The 18734-nt window shown below is 38.9% G+C and overlaps 1 protein-coding gene across 1 annotated transcript in view; it reads left to right on the top strand.

Moving 5' to 3' along the window:
• Positions 1-4495: 4495 nt before the first annotated feature.
• Positions 4496-18734, top strand: part of LOC144967227 (uncharacterized) — a 106247-nt gene continuing 92008 nt past the window's right edge. Inside the window, exon 1 of the mRNA XM_078904176.1 lies at positions 4496-4935. The gene's annotated coding sequence lies outside the window, so the exon portion shown is untranslated. The remainder of the gene's footprint in view (positions 4936-18734) is intronic.

The following is an 18734-nucleotide window of genomic DNA, read 5'->3' as shown; positions in this document are numbered from 1 at the left end:
GATTTTAGTGCAAGGTCCCCGATTAGGGAAAAAAGTGTTGACAACAAACCTTCTACTCTCTTGGTTCCTAAATCATTTGGAGGGGTGTTTCTTTTTTACCAACAGCGCCGATTTTGCTCAGAGTCAACGATAAAAGTTGATGCCGCTAAACGTCTTTATCAGAAAGCGTTGCTCAGCTGTATGGTCTTTGACAAATATATAGAAGGTACCAAGTTCGCCTCACAATCACGCTCTGTGGCCCTGAGTTCTCTTTGCGGCGTTGCACTGCGGCCGACAACCACGGGTTTACTCCAGTCTTCCCTTGGAATAGACCCAATGACAAGCTTCCCATGGAGATGAATAAATGGAATTTATTATAGCCAGCCATTTATTTATCATCATCATCATCATCATCATCATCATCATCATCATCATCATCATCATCATCATCATCATCATCATCATCATCATCATCATCATTATCATCATCATCATCATCATCATCATCATCATCGTCATCATCATCATCATCATCATCATTACAACCACCATCAACAACAGCAACAAAAAATCCCCTTCACCGGATCAACCCAACGCCAACACATCGTCATCAACATTGACAAAGAAGGAATGGAACATGGGACTATGGGAGATGGTAGTTGGATACCAGAGAATGAACCTGAGACTATAGGAGGTGAGCAGCAATGGGGAGTGAACCAGGGACTCGGGGAAGTGTTCATCAGTGGGGAGTGAACCTGGGATTACGGGAAGAGGAGGAGGGTGGTTAAAGTCAATCAATCTTCTGTCTTTATTTGATTCCATGAGTTGACACTGCTCGGAGGGGCGACCATCACGAGGTTTATCAGGTAGTTGAGGGGGTGTCAGATTGGGGTTGGATTTGCTTCTCATATTCTTCTAATTGGCTTCCCTCGTAATGACGCATAGTAACTTAATAACTATCGGAACAATGGCGGACGCCCTTATGAAATATTTCTCCGACGAGTATAAAAGTGTATCCAGAGGAGAAAAACATTATAAGTATGATCTTGTTTGGACTTTTATTCATTCTGATCACATGACATATGAAAAGTTCTAGCCAGCATGAAGAATAAAAAGTACCGATTTTCTATGTTTAGAACCACGCTGCTTGCTGTTGCTGGGCGACGTGACATCAGACTATTCAATTCAATTGGTGAGATTTAACGTTCAAATCACCTAAAACACAGCTTCTATCTAATGTCTGAGTTTTTTAAAAACTTTCTCAAGGCGTTAGAAAATGTAACTCCAGAAAATGAAATTCAATGACAGCTCTTTGTTGCTGACGGATATCCATGGGGGCAGCCATTTCGAAATGCCATAATTGGATTCACTAGTCTGATGTCACTTCGCCCAGCAACGGCGACCAGCATGGTTATAAACATAGAAAATTGGTACTTTTTATTCTTCATGCTGGCTAGAACTTTCCATATGTCATGTAATCAGAATGTATTAAAGTCAAAAGATGATCATTTTTATAATGTTTTTCTCCTCTGGATACACTTTTATGTTCGTCGGAGAAGTATTTCATTAGGACGTCCGCCATTGTTCCGATAGTTTAGAACCAATTACCATGTGTCATTATGAGGGAAGTGACGTCACGACTTTTGAGCCCTATTGGTGAGATAAACGTTCAAATCACATAAAACACAGCTTCTATCTAATGTCTGAGTTTTAAAAACTTTCTCAAGGCGTTTGAAAATGTTACTCCAGAACATAAAATTCAATGACAGCTCATTATTGCTGACAGATATCCATGGGGCAGCCATTTCGAACTGCCATAACTTTCTCAAAATTTGACGGAATTAAACATTTCATCTTTGGATTTCTAGAGTGCATGTGTAAATCCAGTTGAGCCAAATATGATGTCATATGAAAACAAAATGAACTCAGTAGAAGATTGGTCGCCTTATATTTTTTTTAAATTCAGCATTGTAGTATGAAACAACGATTCCATATGAAAGCCCATATGAAACCATATTTTCATATCATACAGTACAAGTCGCCTATCTGGCGTCCTTTTTTGTACTGAATAATTATCTGAACAAGTGTGTATGAAAGGTGTCAGACAAAGCAAAAAAGAAAAATTCAAGAAAAAAAAAACCATCCCAAAAAATCAGTCTAGCTTGATAATAAGGTCTGAGGTTCGATCTCCAGTTGAGGTCGATTGATTTTTTGGGATGTTTTTTTTTCTTGTATAATAATAATAATAATAATAATAATAATAATAATAATAATAATAATAATAATAATAATAATAATAATAATAATAATAATAATAATAATAATAGACTCTTATAGAGCGCATGGCATCCTCAACAATGAGTCTCTTGGCGCTTTAATTTACATCAACACAAAACTATATGACATTAAAATAAAAAAAATGTTTTCAAGGATTTCTTAAAAACAGACAATGATTTGGATTCTCGGATGCTCTGTGAAATATGGTGTTCCGTACAGACGGACCAAAATGAGAAAAGGACCTTGTTTCCGCCTTGTACGAATGCGTGGGATAGTCAAACGGGTGGTGTTATTGGAGGAACGCAAAGGTCGGGTTGTCGAATATTTCTACTTAAGGAGATTTGTGAGGTAGGGAAGGCCAGTGTTTCCAGACAACGATAAACTAGGACACATGCTTTGAATTTGACCCTTTTCTCAACAGGCAGTCAGTGTAATCTTCGAAGGAGAGGTGTGGCAGAGATCAAACCTCCGTCCTCGAAAGACCAATCTGGCAGCATTATTTTGGACCGTCTGCAGCCGCGTTACCGTCTTTTCCGAGACACCAAATAACAGAGCATTACAGTAATCCAGCTTTGAAAATGAAAGAGAACCGACCAGTTTTTTTCATGCTTTGTCTGGCACCTTTCATACACACTTGTTCATATCTTTATCTTGCATCGGTGCCTGCTCCTTAATTTCTTAATTTGATATTTTTTGTTCTAACTTTATTACGAAATCCGTAACCTCCTTAGCCATGTACTCATTCACAACTGAGTTGAGTGTGGTAATATATGTGTAAATTGCCTTACACTGGGACACAACGCCGAGACCAAAATTAATTAGCCACGATCACTGTCACCCATCCGGCCACTGATCACGGTCAACACTGCTTGACTCTTGTGACAAGACGAAACACCGTATAACCGCTAAGCCACCAAGGCACAAGTTAATGCAAGTGTGAGTCTGATTGATGTCGTGTTAGTTATTCTACTGCTACTGCTTTATTTTCTATCTGACAGCTATAATCTGCTATTTATTATTTGCTTTTTCTCATTCACACCTGAGTCAAGTGTGGTAATATGTGTGTAAATTGCCTTACACTAAGACACAACGCGGATATCAAAATTAATTAGCCACGATCACTGTCACCCATCCGACCACTGATCACGGTCAACACTGCTTGACTCTTGTGACAAGACAAAACACCGTATAACCGCTAAGCCACCGAGGCACAAGTTAATGCAGGTGTGAGTCTGATTGATGTCGTGTTAGTTATTCTACTGCTACTGCTTTATTTTCTATCTGACAGCTATAATCTGCTATTTATTTTCACATTACAGCCGCCTGTTTCATCTACCATCGGCATTTATTATTCAGCCCTTTGCAACGAGATCACTGTTTACACAAGTTTATGACGCTGGTTAATTAACTCTGTCACATCGTCATTGGTGAGGTAAATATTCCATTTGTTTAGCATGTGTGAGACCCTCTGCCTCAAAACGGTATAAACATCCGATTGATTTAGATATAAAAATTGAATTTAAAGCTAAAAATATGAGACTCGTGTTAAGTTTTTAGGTTTTATTGAGGAGGATGGATGTTATTTTTCAACTTGACAAAAACTAAAAGTTTATATTTTATTTTTAAAAGCCCTTTTCGGTGTCTTGGTTTAGCGCGACGTAATACTGTTTTGGGGTGTTGGGTGACATGTTATAGGGATTATTATACACATATATTATTATAGTTTGGGCAGGTAAAGATCTTTGCTAATGCTACATAATCATTCATAACCAAATGCCCCTCCCCTCTCTTCTATTTTTTCCTACACCCCCCTACCCCTTTTGCTACATATGGCTTTATTTTCTTTTCCATTTAAAAACTATCTTTTGCCAAAACATGCGTTCTGGCTGTTTGTGTTGATGCTGCCAGATAAAATAATGGTGGTGGTGGTTATGGTGGTGGTGGTGGGATAGTTATGGATGCTGTTGTCGTTGTTTCGGTTGCTAATGGTGGTGGTGGTTGTGGTGGCGGCAGTCGGTGGTGGTGGTGGTGGCAGTCGGTGGTGGTGGCTCAGGTAGGGATAGTAGGTGCGATGTTCGTTATGGCGTCAATAATGCGATTATCTACCTATGCAAAATACGATGGTTTTGGCGCACTGCGGCTTGCAAAGAAGTAATACGGAAAGATAAGGGGGAAAGAGAAAGTGAGAGAGGTAGGAAATTTGGGAGAGTCGTATGATAAGCTTTAGACTGCTCACTTTGTTAAGAAAACCTGAGGCACAGGAAGCGTATTGGACGATATGCCTATTTGGGATCAAGTTCTTAGGTTACAGTGATTTTGAGGATTCTTACTGGTTTCTCCAAGTGATCTTCTTAAATCAAATAAACAAGGAATGAATATTGGAAATTTGCTCGGATTTAAGGATAAATATTTTCTTTTTTTCTTTTCACACATTCGTCAAAGGTTATAACAGTTGTTGGATGTGATTTTTATTACTCCTGGAACAACGGGGGGAAAAAACTACTCTGAATAGTGAATGATTTTATTATCTCACCATTTTGATATTTGGATCGATATTATTCATTGATAACAATTTGTTGCATTTAGCATATCGATTCTGAGATCATATATTTATAGTTTAATAATTGTTATTGCCTACACATTTTATTCGTTTGTCAATTCACAAGGATTTTAAGATAGGTAAGTCTTGTATTAAGAGTGAAATTATAATAAGGTTGGTGTCCTAAAAATGAAATTTAATCGATCATTCCATTTTGTTTTGATATAAGTTCTATATCTTACAAATGTTATTAAGCTCTTATCAGTTTGGGTGGAAAAACATTTATCCTTTTAGAATTTAATGATTGTTTTCTCTTGTCTTCTTCTACATACTTTTAAAATCATTAATTGCATTAATTAATAATATTTTTTTGTCTTTTTCTAATTATAATTCTTGGCCTTGATTTCGTATCCAGCAAAATTGCTTAATACTTTCAGTGCCATATACCAACATGTACTTATTTGCAGGTCTTACAACCTATAGTGTTTTGAACTCATTGTTGAAATGAAAATATTCTGAAACCCACACAAATTATTGTCCATTACAACAATGTTAAATCAAGCCCATAATTGAGTTCGATTAACATACACGCTAATTTGTGCTCCTGGCCTTATATCGACTACTACCCCAACCTCACTATCCAGCTAATTCTATCAATCGTGCGGTTTAACAATGCAAAGAATATAGATAATATTATGAAGTTGCCGTCACCCAGGTCTTTGTTATTGCTTTTTGCCATCCGCGTTTAAGAGCAATTCTCACTAAACTGTATTAACCCTACTATAGACATTCAAGATTAGACATAGTTGTGTGTGTTGGTCCGTTTTACTTCAGAATGACTTTAGTATAGATGGTGTGAGCTTCTTAGCCAAGCGCACCCCATCTATAGATAGTTCGAAGATGACGTCACTCAGGCCTTTGTTATTGTTTTTGCCATCCGCGTTTGTGAATTGTTCTCACTAAACTGTATTAACCAGACTATAAATGTTCATGGTTACACAGAGTTTGTGTGTTGGTCCGTTATACTTCCGGATGGCAATGTTGTGAACTCCTTGGTCAAGCGCATTCTATCTATACTAAAGTCTTTCATGTTTGAAAGGCAATAATTTTGTCCTCCTTTCTCCTTGGTTCAAACGTGTGTGATATGTTTTGTTTGATATTTGTGTTTGAAACGAATATTTTAGTGTTCGTGGATAGCTCACACGGTAGAGCCACGCTCTCACCTGCCAGGCGGAGTTGTCGTACCAATAAGGTCGCAGGTTCAAACCCCACCACCGCCGCGAAAAAAATTTTTATTCTCTATTGTCTTCTGGCACTTTTCTACTCACTTCATATCTTGTTGTTACCAACATAAGTGCCTGCTCCACTCACTTTTCTGAATTAAAAATTCACCCCATACACCGGAGCATACTCAATGTCTCAATCGTTTCTATGTTATATGTTTGTGATGAGAATATTGGCTATTAAGCTTAACTGCTGGTCAAAATTACTTCGCGATGGTGGTGAACGAATCGGCGATCTCAAGAAGTGGGTGAGAGAGGGATCTAGAAATGACTTTGGGTTTGAAACGAATATTTTAGTGTTCGTGGATAGCTCACACGGTAGAGCCACGCTCTCACCTGCCAGGCGGAGTTGTCGTACCAATAAGGTCGCAGGTTCAAACCCCACCACCGCCGCGAAAAAAATTTTATTCTCTATTGTCTTCTGGCACTTTTCTACTCACTTCATATCTTGTTGTTACCAACATAAGTGCCTGCTCCACTCACTTTTCTGAATTAAAAATTCACCCCATACACCGGAGCATACTCAATGTCTCAATCGTTTCTATGTTATATGTTTGTGATGAGAATATTGGCTATTAAGCTTAACTGCTGGTCAAAATTACTTCGCGATGGTGGTGAACGAATCGGCGATCTCAAGAAGTGGGTGAGAGAGGGATCTAGAAATGACTTTGGGTTTGAAACGAATATTTTAGTGTTCGTGGATAGCTCACACGGTAGAGCCACGCTCTCACCTGCCAGGCGGAGTTGTCGTACCAATAAGGTCGCAGGTTCAAACCCCACCACCGCCGCGAAAAAAATTTTTATTCTCTATTGTCTTCTGGCACTTTTCTACTCACTTCATATCTTGTTGTTACCAGCATAAGTGCCTGCTCCACTCACTTTTCTGAATTAAAAATTCACCCCATACACCGGAGCATACTCAATGTCTCAATCGTTTCTATGTTATATGTTTGTGATGAGAATATTGGCTATTAAGCTTAACTGCTGGTCAAAATTACTTCGCGATGGTGGTGAACGAATCGGCGATCTCCAGAAGTGGGTGAGAGAGGGATCTAGAAATGACTTTGGGTTTGAAACGAATATTTTAGTGTTCGTGGATAGCTCACACGGTAGAGCCACGCTCTCACCTGCCAGGCGGAGTTGTCGTACCAATAAGGTCGCAGGTTCAAACCCCACCACCGCCGCGAAAAAAATTTTTATTCTCTATTGTCTTCTGGCACTTTTCTACTCACTTCATATCTTGTTGTTACCAACATAAGTGCCTGCTCCACTCACTTTTCTGAATTAAAAATTCACCCCATACACCGGAGCATACTCAATGTCTCAATCGTTTCTATGTTATATGTTTGTGATGAGAATATTGGCTATTAAGCTTAACTGCTGGTCAAAATTACTTCGCGATGGTGGTGAACGAATCGGCGATCTCAAGAAGTGGGTGAGAGAGGGATCTAGAAATGACTTTGGGTTTGAAACGAATATTTTAGTGTTCGTGGATAGCTCACACGGTAGAGCCACGCTCTCACCTGCCAGGCGGAGTTGTCGTACCAATAAGGTCGCAGGTTCAAACCCCACCACCGCCGCGAAAAAAATTTTTATTCTCTATTGTCTTCTGGCACTTTTCTACTCACTTCATATCTTGTTGTTACCAGCATAAGTGCCTGCTCCACTCACTTTTCTGAATTAAAAATTCACCCCATACACCGGAGCATACTCAATGTCTCAATCGTTTCTATGTTATATGTTTGTGATGAGAATATTGGCTATTAAGCTTAACTGCTGGTCAAAATTACTTCGCGATGGTGGTGAACGAATCGGCGATCTCCAGAAGTGGGTGAGAGAGGGATCTAGAAATGACTTTGGGTTTGAAACGAATATTTTAGTGTTCGTGGATAGCTCACACGGTAGAGCCACGCTCTCACCTGCCAGGCGGAGTTGTCGTACCAATAAGGTCGCAGGTTCAAACCCCACCACCGCCGCGAAAAAAATTTTTATTCTCTATTGTCTTCTGGCACTTTTCTACTCACTTCATATCTTGTTGTTACCAACATAAGTGCCTGCTCCACTCACTTTTCTGAATTAAAAATTCACCCCATACACCGGAGCATACTCAATGTCTCAATCGTTTCTATGTTATATGTTTGTGATGAGAATATTGGCTATTAAGCTTAACTGCTGGTCAAAATTACTTCGCGATGGTGGTGAACGAATCGGCGATCTCAAGAAGTGGTGAGAGAGGGATCTAGAAATGACTTTGGGTTTGAAACGAATATTTTAGTGTTCGTGGATAGCTCACACGGTAGAGCCACGCTCTCACCTGCCAGGCGGAGTTGTCGTACCAATAAGGTCGCAGGTTCAAACCCCACCACCGCCGCGAAAAAAATTTTTATTCTCTATTGTCTTCTGGCACTTTTCTACTCACTTCATATCTTGTTGTTTGATATTTGTAGCGTTTTATACCTCTTAAAGTACGCTTTCCTTCTGAGCTATAAATCTATGAAGCTATGAAGTCGAAATCTTTTTTCCTGACCCCCTCCCCCCCCCCCAACCACTACCACCACTACCATCACATGTCTACCCAGCAATGATTGGGTAGCTGGGTCTGTTAGATCTGACGGAAAGTGCTTTGCGATATACTCTCATCCTATCCAAAGGGTGGCAAGCAATTGCTATTGTATGTTCACGCTTAAGCAAACTACCTGGATAAACTCCGGCACCATGGACCAAAAATGGCTCTGAAAGACTACCACTAATCTCGAACACCGTTTTGGGACCCTGGGTCACATCTGGTTAGTTGCGTAACAGCTAATTATAAACAGTTATTTATGTTTAACATGTAAACATGAAATTAATTTTTTTCAGTTCAAGTCATGAAATAATTTGGATTAAATTACTGTTGACTTCTCACAAAAAATACCACAAGGTATTAAATCTATTGATCTGACTTACTCTGCTGGATTAAGAATTCACAGGCGGGGAACGGGTTTAGCCTAACCCGATACTATTATAACTTGATGTTTCACTCCGATAATATAGTTGTGTTGCAACTTAATATGCAATGCGTTTAAGTAAAATACGCAAAACATCCACCAGCCAAATTAAACCTACCAACACACAAAACTGTTTGACGCCTTTAACGTTTATAGTGTGACTTGTTATAAATTAGTGAGAACTAATCAATAACAAGCTGTCCAGAAATAATAGAGATCAAAGTGACGTCATCATCGTTAAGTCTATAGAAACACTTTTTCAAAGGATTTGATTATCTGTACGAGTGACTAAAACTCACAAATCATACAACAGATAAAAATAAATAGTAAGCCACATCAATGAGATACATGTCTCATAAAAAACACTATATATATAGAGCGCAATAACCACAAAACGTGCTCAAAGCGTTTTACAAATGGTCCCTAACCACGTAACATATAGAACGAGACATGGCGCCTGTTAGGCGATATTACAATTTATCCTACAGAGACGAATCTGTTAACGGCCAGGTAGTCATGTTACACCTGAGTACGGTGAGAGAATGTGAATAAAGAGCCTTTTCCAAGGACTCGAACCCAGGGCCTTCCGATCCGAAAGCGAGTGTCATACCACACGACCACATGAGTGCGATCCTTCGAAATTTTAACCCAGTCCCTGATCAAACGACTGAAGCATGTAGCAAACGCATTTATTACTCAATACCATTCATTGGTTGATTTATGTAATTCGAAAGATATAATCCCCGCTGTATAGGGGTTAAAGGTGTTTTGTATTATTTTGTAACTCCCACTCCAATTGATCGATTTTTTTATCCCTTATCCTTATCGTGAATTGGTCGTCACCCCAAACGTCAAAGGATTTACATCAACGTGTAGGTGCAGTGGCATACTAATAGTGGATTAAATCTGGCAGGTTGTTTCAAGATTACTATATTTTTTTTCAATCAATTATTGTTGAGGGTTTTTTTTTTCAATTTCCCAACTAGAAATCACCACCACCACCACCACCACCACCACCATCATCATCATCATCATCATCATCATCATCATCATCATCATCATCATCATCATCACCATCATCATCACCACCATCATCATCATTATCATGAGCTTTAAAATTGAGCTTTTTATAAAGCGCATATCCACTAAATGTGCTCAAAGCGCTTTACAAGGGGCCCCAGCCAACAGCAACACTTAACACGTAGGACGTGACATGACGCCTGTTAGGCGATATTACGTTTTTTTTCGGACAGAGATATCGCTGTTAACGACCAGCTACTCATTTTACACCTGAGTACGATGAGAGAATGGGAGCAAAGAGCCTTTTTCCAAGAACTAAACTATGCACGGAGCGAGACTCGAACCCAGGACCTTCCGATCCGAAAGTGAATGTCATACCACAAGACCACATAGCCACATCATCATCATCATCATCGTCATCATCATCATCATCATCATCATCATCATCATCATCATCATCATCGTCACCATCATCATCAACAACAACAACAACTACAGTAACTGCAGCAACAACATAAAAAACGATCATCCTTATCATCAACAGCATCACGGTGGTCGTCGTCGTCATTATTATCATCAAGGTTCTGAAGAATGTTCTTTTATCTAGCGTGACGACTTCCTTTAATTCAGAACCGAATCACAGTTCAATGCTAGTGAGATGTAGATGTCTCTTTACATGTGGGGTGTGTTGGAGATTTTCCCATTTTTTCGTCAACAATACTATCCATAAACAACAAAATTTAACAGGAAAATAAGATGGTGATTTATTTATTTTCTCCCGTCCCTATGGTTATCGGCTGCATTGCTGATAAAGAGGGATGGATTCGCCAAAAAATGTTTTTATTTTAAAATAATTTCAAAGCACTTCCTTAAACTGCATGAGTCGACCGTTGCATGTATGTGTAAACTTTAAATAAACGATACATGGGTGCGGTGGCAGTTGTTATCATAAGCAAATCAATAAATCATGCGGAATTCAAAAGGTAAATCTAATAACTTTAAGGGGAGGATATATATATAATATATATATATATATATATATATATATATATATATATATATATATATATATATATATATATATCCATCTCTCTTTCTTCACACACACACACATACATATATACATACATACACACACATACTCTCTCTCTCTCTCTCTCTCTCTCTCTGCTATCTATCAATCTCTCTCTCTCTCTCTCATACACACACACACATACACATACTCTCTCTCTCTTTCTCTCTCTCTCTCTCTGTCTCTCTCACAAACACATACACATACTCTTGTCCCCCTCCCTCCCTCTCTCTCTCTCTCTCTCTCTCTCTCACACACACACACACACACATATACACATACACGCACTCTCTTTATCTTTTTCTCTCTCTCGCTCTCTCTCTCTCTCTCTCTCGCTCTTTCTCTCTCTCGCTCTTACTCTTTCTCTCTCTATCTCACTCCCTCTCTCTATCTCTCTCTCTCTCTCCCTCTCTGTCTCTCTCACAAACACATACACATACGCTTTCACCCCTCCCTCTCTCTCTCACACACACATATACACATACACGCACTCTCTTTATCTTTTTCTCTCTCTCGCTCGCTCTATCTCTCTCTGTCTATTTCTCTCTCTCTCTCTCTCTCTCTCTCTCTCTCTCTCTCTCTCTCTCTCTCTCTCTCTCTCTCTCTCTCCTCAGAGTAGTTTCGCAGATGTACCACTGGGTGTCCGATTCCATTAAAAAAAAAAACGACTTAGCGCTTGTTTGTAAAAATAGATAGATAGTGTTAAATGCAAGCCTCAGAATAACTATTCCCCATACAAACTTGGCAATAGAACGCTTAATGTTATTCGGGTTATGTTTACCTTGTTACCAAATTTAAAATTGCCTACATGACTGTAATAAAAATAGAGAATTATAAGCAAAATGGTTTAGAAATTCATTTATGAAAACACTAAAAAAAAAAAGAAAAGAAAAGAATAATAAAGTCTTAAAGTTGCGCAGATCCAGATAGTTTGTTTTGTACGGCACTTGAATGGAAAAAAAACCCTAACAGCTTTAAAACGAACAAACAAACAAAACAAAAAAGCAACAAAATATTTAACACCGAAAATGTCTGACTCGAAACCTATCTTTGTTTCTAAAGCCATTCTCACTTGACCTGCGTTGCCATAGCCGTCATTGTCCGTTCCATAATCTGACCTAAATGACCGCAAACTCCGCTGCTAAACCAATTGCAGACCTGCCCACCACTATGAAAATCTCGTAGACCTACGAATTTCGGGTTCTAATTGACAAAAAAAATAATAATATATATATATATATATATATATATATATATATATATATATATATATATATATATATATATATATATATATATATATATATAAAGATCTTTAATTTCATTGGCTTCTTGAAAACAAAGTTTTGTTGCCAGCGCTAGTGTATAGGATTTAAAAGCATAAATCTAATGTATTTAACCCTCTCCTTACTACCTACAAGGAAATCGTCACATGTGTTAAGATGCAACCAACAAATTTCTCATCTGATTGTTTATGTACGTCATAAAATTTGAAGAAAATAATATATTATAGCCATAAAAACTGTGTTGTAGAGCTCAATCTACTTAACACAATATCATGTATAGAATGTACTTGTTGATTTTCTGTTTGAGTAAGAAAAATCTATTTTTGTGTTTTGTGGGTGTGAAGTATAGCGAATGAGATTAGCGGAAGAGTAGCGTCCCTTGATTGGACGTCGCCCATAGTCTGTGACGTCACCGGCGGAAAAGTTATTAGAGAGAGAACGTCATGTTCCGCGAGGACGAGAGACGCATGCGCACAACCAGCATGACGTTCTCTCTCTAATAACTTTTCCGCCGGTGACTTCACAGACTATGGGTGACGTCCAATCAAGGGACGCTACTCTTCCGCTAATCTCATTCCCTATTGGGGAAAACTCTGAAATTGGCCGGTAAAGAGAGAGTTAAACACAAATTGGTAACTTTTTTAAAAACAAGTTATAACGTCTAATTTGTTATCACCGTTAAAAACTACGAATCTTTCTTTAATTTAAAGCAGGCAGATCTGCAATCGATAACACGGTAAAAGGATAACAGGCGATTGATATTGTCCATTTCACGCTATATAAACCGGGATAAACTCCGGCTTCTTTGGCCTAATGGCTCTTGAGGACGACTAAAGACTAGCCTACTGGAATTATTAGTTCTCGGTAAATGTTTTCAGTCAGATTATCTATAAACTTTTATAGTTACGTATAAGTTTTGTACGGTACGATTGGTCGGGTGGTTAGAACAGAGTAGAGATATTCCTTTGACCAGTTAACTGCCATATTCTTGAATGACATGTATTTAAAATTAAGCCAGAAAAGTCGTCCTTCAAATATCGATCGATTTAAATGACCTTCATCTTGGCAAACACTTTCAAACCTGGGACCTCGCCGGTTTAAGAGTGTTTGCCAAGATGAAGGTCACTTAAATTGATCGATAATTGAAGGACGAGTTTTCTGGCTAAATTTTAAATGCGTGCCTTCCCAGAGTACGGCGGCTGATAACTGGTTAAAGGAATTTCTCACCTCTGTTCTAACCACCCGACCAATCGTACCGCTCAAAACGTATACGTAACTATAAAAGTTTAAAGATAGTCTAATGAGAGAATTTAAAGAGAACTAATAATTCCAGTAGTCCTAAGTAGTCCTTAAGAGCCATTAGGCCAAAGGAGCCGGAGTTTATCCCAGTTTATGTAGCGTGAAATGGACAATAGCAATCGCTTGTCATCCTTTTAATAGGACGCTACTCTATCGCAAAGTACTTTCCGCCAGATCTAACAGAACCAGCTACCCAATCATTGCTGAGCGAATGGTGGTCTAAAAACATTAACAAACGCTGAAAAACGTCAATTTCATTCATTCATTCATTCTATAAATCTAAGCCAAATCTCAACGCCCACCCCCCCCCCCCAACTTCCTCCGCCGCCATCTTCCAGTTCACACACGTTACGCATTATCCCAAGGCACTTATGCTTGTTGGGAGTCATCAATCAATTTGCTTTTGTAACTGGATATAATCAAGTCTTCAAGACGAGCAGTAAAATGTTTAAACACGCTATAAATGCCTCACGTAATTGTTAAGGAGTTTTTAAAAAACTAACTCATTCTCTCTGTTACTTTGGGAAAAGGTGGGGGGGGGGGGGGGGGGGGACAAAGCAAAAATATGGAAAGAAAAAAAAGAGGAATGGGAAATCTTTCTTTTTCGTATTTTATTTTTGTGTGTTCCCTGTTTGTGTATTATAAGTTTTGTCTCTGCCCAAAAAATTTCTGAGTTCTTTTAGTGTTGGTGGGGGTTGTGGGGGTGGGGGGGGGGTGGGGGGTGGTGAGTTCTCTTTCTTCATCTGTTTTGTTTTGTTTGTTGTTTTGGTCCAGTTATTGAGGTCATCAAAAGATGTCGTTGATTAGAAATTTTGAGAGGAGATATAAGCATTCTATCAAACATCTGATCTCAACAGAAATTACTCATTTTTCCCAAGTGAGCAAACTAGGCATAAATGATCTTTCACAAGGAAAAATATTAAAAGTTCAAGAGGTTTGGCCCCCATTTTATCATGCTTCGATAACAGATCTATCCAGCCACGCTATGAAATATCCCAATTATTCATCCCGGGGGAAAATGTCTCTCAATTTCTCAGAACGGCATGACCTCGGGGTGATATAGATTCTAGAATTGAAATCTTATGTGTTAAGTTAGAAATGCAATTTTTGATACTTAAATAGTTCGGGAAAACGCATTTATTCTTCTAAATGAGCAGTTTTATTAAAATAAAACCTCATAACTTACTCCTTGGAGAGAATTTTCGGAAAATGTTTCAACTCCACATTACAGCAGATTGACACGTAGGTCATAATGTAGTGCGGGGCGGTCCTTGGCAAGCTTAAGGACCACGGTCCTACGGTCCTTGGCAAATGAAGACCGCAAGGACCGGTCCTAGGACCGGTCCTTTTCGACATTGAACATTCCTGAGAGACTGTTGGAAATTCGAACCGGTTTGACCTTTGAGACCGTGGGATCGTTCATTCTTGAACCGTTAAAGACCGCTACACGATGAAAACCGTGGTCTACAGGAGTAAAACACACGGAGTAGTCACACTCATTTCAAATTGTAACCTAATTAGAGAAGAGGGGTGATGCCTTCTTTATTTGCTCACCGTACTTCATTGTTACTTCGATAATTTAATAAAATTTGAAATTTATCCCCATTAACGGAGATAATGGCATCGCCCAAGGCGTTGATCGAGTTGTTCGTGGCGTTGATACACACACGCAACTCCTACCCCCCCCTCCCCCCCCCGCCCCCCCCCCACAACACACATTAGAGGGCAGCGAGCATTGAAGAGTAAGAGAGAGACGTGAAGTTATAATAAGAGGGGGTGGATGAGGTAATAAGAGGGGTCGATGGTGACTTTTCGCCAGATCTAACAAACTCAGCTACCCATTCATTGCTGAGTAGACAGGGATTCAGAAAAAACTCGACTGCACCCGGGATCGATCTCTGGCCCTTTGCGTATAAAGAGAGTGCTCTATCAACTGAGCTATCGGGGTCCCCAAATATTCTATTGGACTTTTTTAAAATTCAGACGTTATAACTGGGTTTTTTGGAAGGAAGAAACTAATGAAACTCATATTATTTGATTAGTAAAAACACCAAACGAAATTTTAATATTATTGTATTATTTTAAGGGGCGGTTTGGGTCTAAATATTTGGAAAATCCTTCGAAAAATTGATTTTGAAATTTTGGTGGAAAATGACATTTCATTGTCTTAGAAATAATATAATTTAAGTCCAAATTCTTAAAGTAGTATATAAAGGCACGACAAACACAGTCGAAAATGGTACAGGTAGTAAGAAAAGTGTGAAAAACGGGACGCTATTTTGCTATTTTCTCAATATGTCATTTTTCTAAGGGTATGGGACACTGTGTCAAACGTTTCTCTGAATCTATTCAATGAAATTGTCTGAAAATCTCCACAGTTATCACAAAGATAGTGTATTATGTCACCATAGAGAGATTGTTTGGATAAATTATGTGAATTTTGAATTATAATCCTAATTCTGAATTTTGAACATCAATTTTGTCACAACATTTTGATTCTCAACTTTGTAATGTTTTAATAAAAATTCCATAAGCTAAAGTTGTAAAATCTCTCTATGGTGACACACTATAGGACAATGTTGACAAGAGGGAAGAATATGGAGGTCATTCCTTCATTAGTTTCTTTGGAACGTTTGCCACAAGATTGTTATATTTTTTTATGTCAGACCCCCAAAATAGGTCTCAAAATGGATATCAACACATATAATTAAAAATTTTCACCATAAATGTTGTTTTTTAACATATAATGACGATACAGAATGATTAAAACCGCCCAAAATTGTTAATTAAATTTTTTTCAAAAAAGACCCAAACCGCCCCTTAAATGACAACACTGCGATAGAAAGGAGTGGTGACAAGAGATGGACAAAAGAAAACAAAAAATCGGATTTGCTACTTGCTAGGTTCGACACACACACACACACACACACACACAAACACGCACATCTTTAGTAGTCACATACATTTCAAACAATAACCCATTAGAGAAGAGGGGTCAATTACTTCACCATAGATCATTGTCATTGCGATCATTATGGTGTAGTAAATTTTGAAATTTACCCCGTATAATGGAATCGTCCAAGGCGTGCGCCTCCTGTTCCCCCCATCTCACACACGAAAGGGCGGTTTGTGGAGTGGAGGTTGGTGGTCGTCTGCCTGTATGGTCGTCTGTGTCGTTTAGTGTATGGCAAAGGGGGGTGGGTGCGATTAATTAAGTGGGATGGGTGGTGATTGGTGGAAGATAGGCAACCGAAGCAACGAATCGCTGGGGAAGTAGCCTAGTATGGCGCGAGACCGTTGAAAGGTGATAAGAAGTGAGGACCGCCGCCAGTCTTCCACTATGGGACCGGTCTCCGGTTCACAGCTAAAAGACCGTGGGACCGGTCCTTGGACCGGTCCTCAGCGCGGCACTATAATTAAGGGTCCATCTTTCTTTTTTTTTTTTTAAACGCATGGATTCTATTACACTATTTCTATTACATTCAATAAAAGCCATCTCCAGTCCTCTCCAATCACGCTATGAAATATCCCACCTATTCATCCCAAGTGAAAATGTGACCCAATCCTTCAAAACGATACGATCTCGGAGTGAGTTAGATTTTAAAAATTAAATCTAATGTGAAAAGTTTAGTAATGCAACATTGGAGACTTAAGTAGTTTGGAAGATTTCAGTCATTCTTCGAAATGAGCAGATCTATTCAAATGGAAAATCTCATAATTTACTCCTTTAACTGCCAAAATCTGGAAAAACACGTTTCTAAACTTGGGCCAGAAAGCTCCCTCATCTTGGCAAAAACAATCAAACCTTGGATTTCCTCGAAGACTTCGCAAGTTCCCAGGTTTGAGAGGTTCTTTTTTGCCAAGATGAGGGTCATTTAAATCAATGGGGGCCGAGTTTTTTTGGTCAGATTTTTAAATACGTATATTTCTAGTCTACGGCATATTTGACTGGTTCAACTCATTCAATCCTAGAGAATTTTGCTACTTTTCAAAATTGGAAAAAAAATGTATAAGAAATAAGCATGTACACAGATAGAGTTCTAGTTTTATTCAACTACCATTAACATGTAAATATTAAAAACATGAGCTTTGATACTACGCCTAAATTTTTCTCAGAAAATGTAATAAATAAGCATGGAGTAAAAGTAAAGTAACCCGGGTAAACTACGGATATAGTCGGTGTTAGGGTCGAGTGAATTAAAAATAGGTCGTTAAGAGGTTCAAAGATGTCGAGCTGAAGTCTGTAGTCGGACATTGATCAACCCGACATAATAGCAGATTGGGACAATTGTCATAAATATAGTCTTTAGGTCCATCTGTAAAACGCATGAATTAAGATTCTTTGTTTAAGAGTTTCAATTTGACTTGCTTGACTTAATCCTCTTCGCTCCTTGTGGAACATAGGGCCTCTACGAGCGTCCGTCATTTGCTTCTTTCCTTGGCCATCTTCTTGGTTGCCTTCCAAGTCGTGGGGTCTGCCATCTTCCGTTCGTCAGACAATTGGATTCAATAGTCTGATATCACGTCGCCCAGCAACGGCGGCCATCGTGGTTCTAAACAAAGAAAATATGTACTTTTTATTCTTTATGCTGGCTAGAATTTTTCATATGTCTTGTGATCAGAATGTGTAAGAGTCAAAACATGATCAGATTTATGTTTTTTTTTCCTCTGGATACGCTTTTAAGCTCGTCGGAGAAATATTTCATAAGGGCGTCCGCCATTGTTTCGATAGTTTTAAGCCAGTTACTAAGTTACCATGCGTCATTACGACGGAAGTGACATTACGATTGTTGAAGAGTATTGAGCGCCTCCATGTCTGTTTCAGACGGCGCCTCAACTTTCGACTTTGGAAGGACTTCCCAATTTCGCTGTGTGACTTACAGTTCATACTCTGATACAGTGATCTCCGCTTAAGAGACCATATGAAACTCGTTCAATCGTCATCATCTGAATCCAAGAGTGCGAAAAAATGGAAAGGGAGGGGGAGGTGTG

The sequence above is a fragment of the Berghia stephanieae genome, chromosome 3 (assembly GCF_034508935.2).
Source record: "Berghia stephanieae isolate SIO BIC M18660-M18661 chromosome 3, UCSD_Bste_1.3, whole genome shotgun sequence".
In the NCBI taxonomy this organism is placed as follows: Eukaryota; Metazoa; Mollusca; class Gastropoda; order Nudibranchia; family Aeolidiidae; genus Berghia; species Berghia stephanieae.
This window is presented reverse-complemented; position numbering and strand designations above follow the sequence as displayed.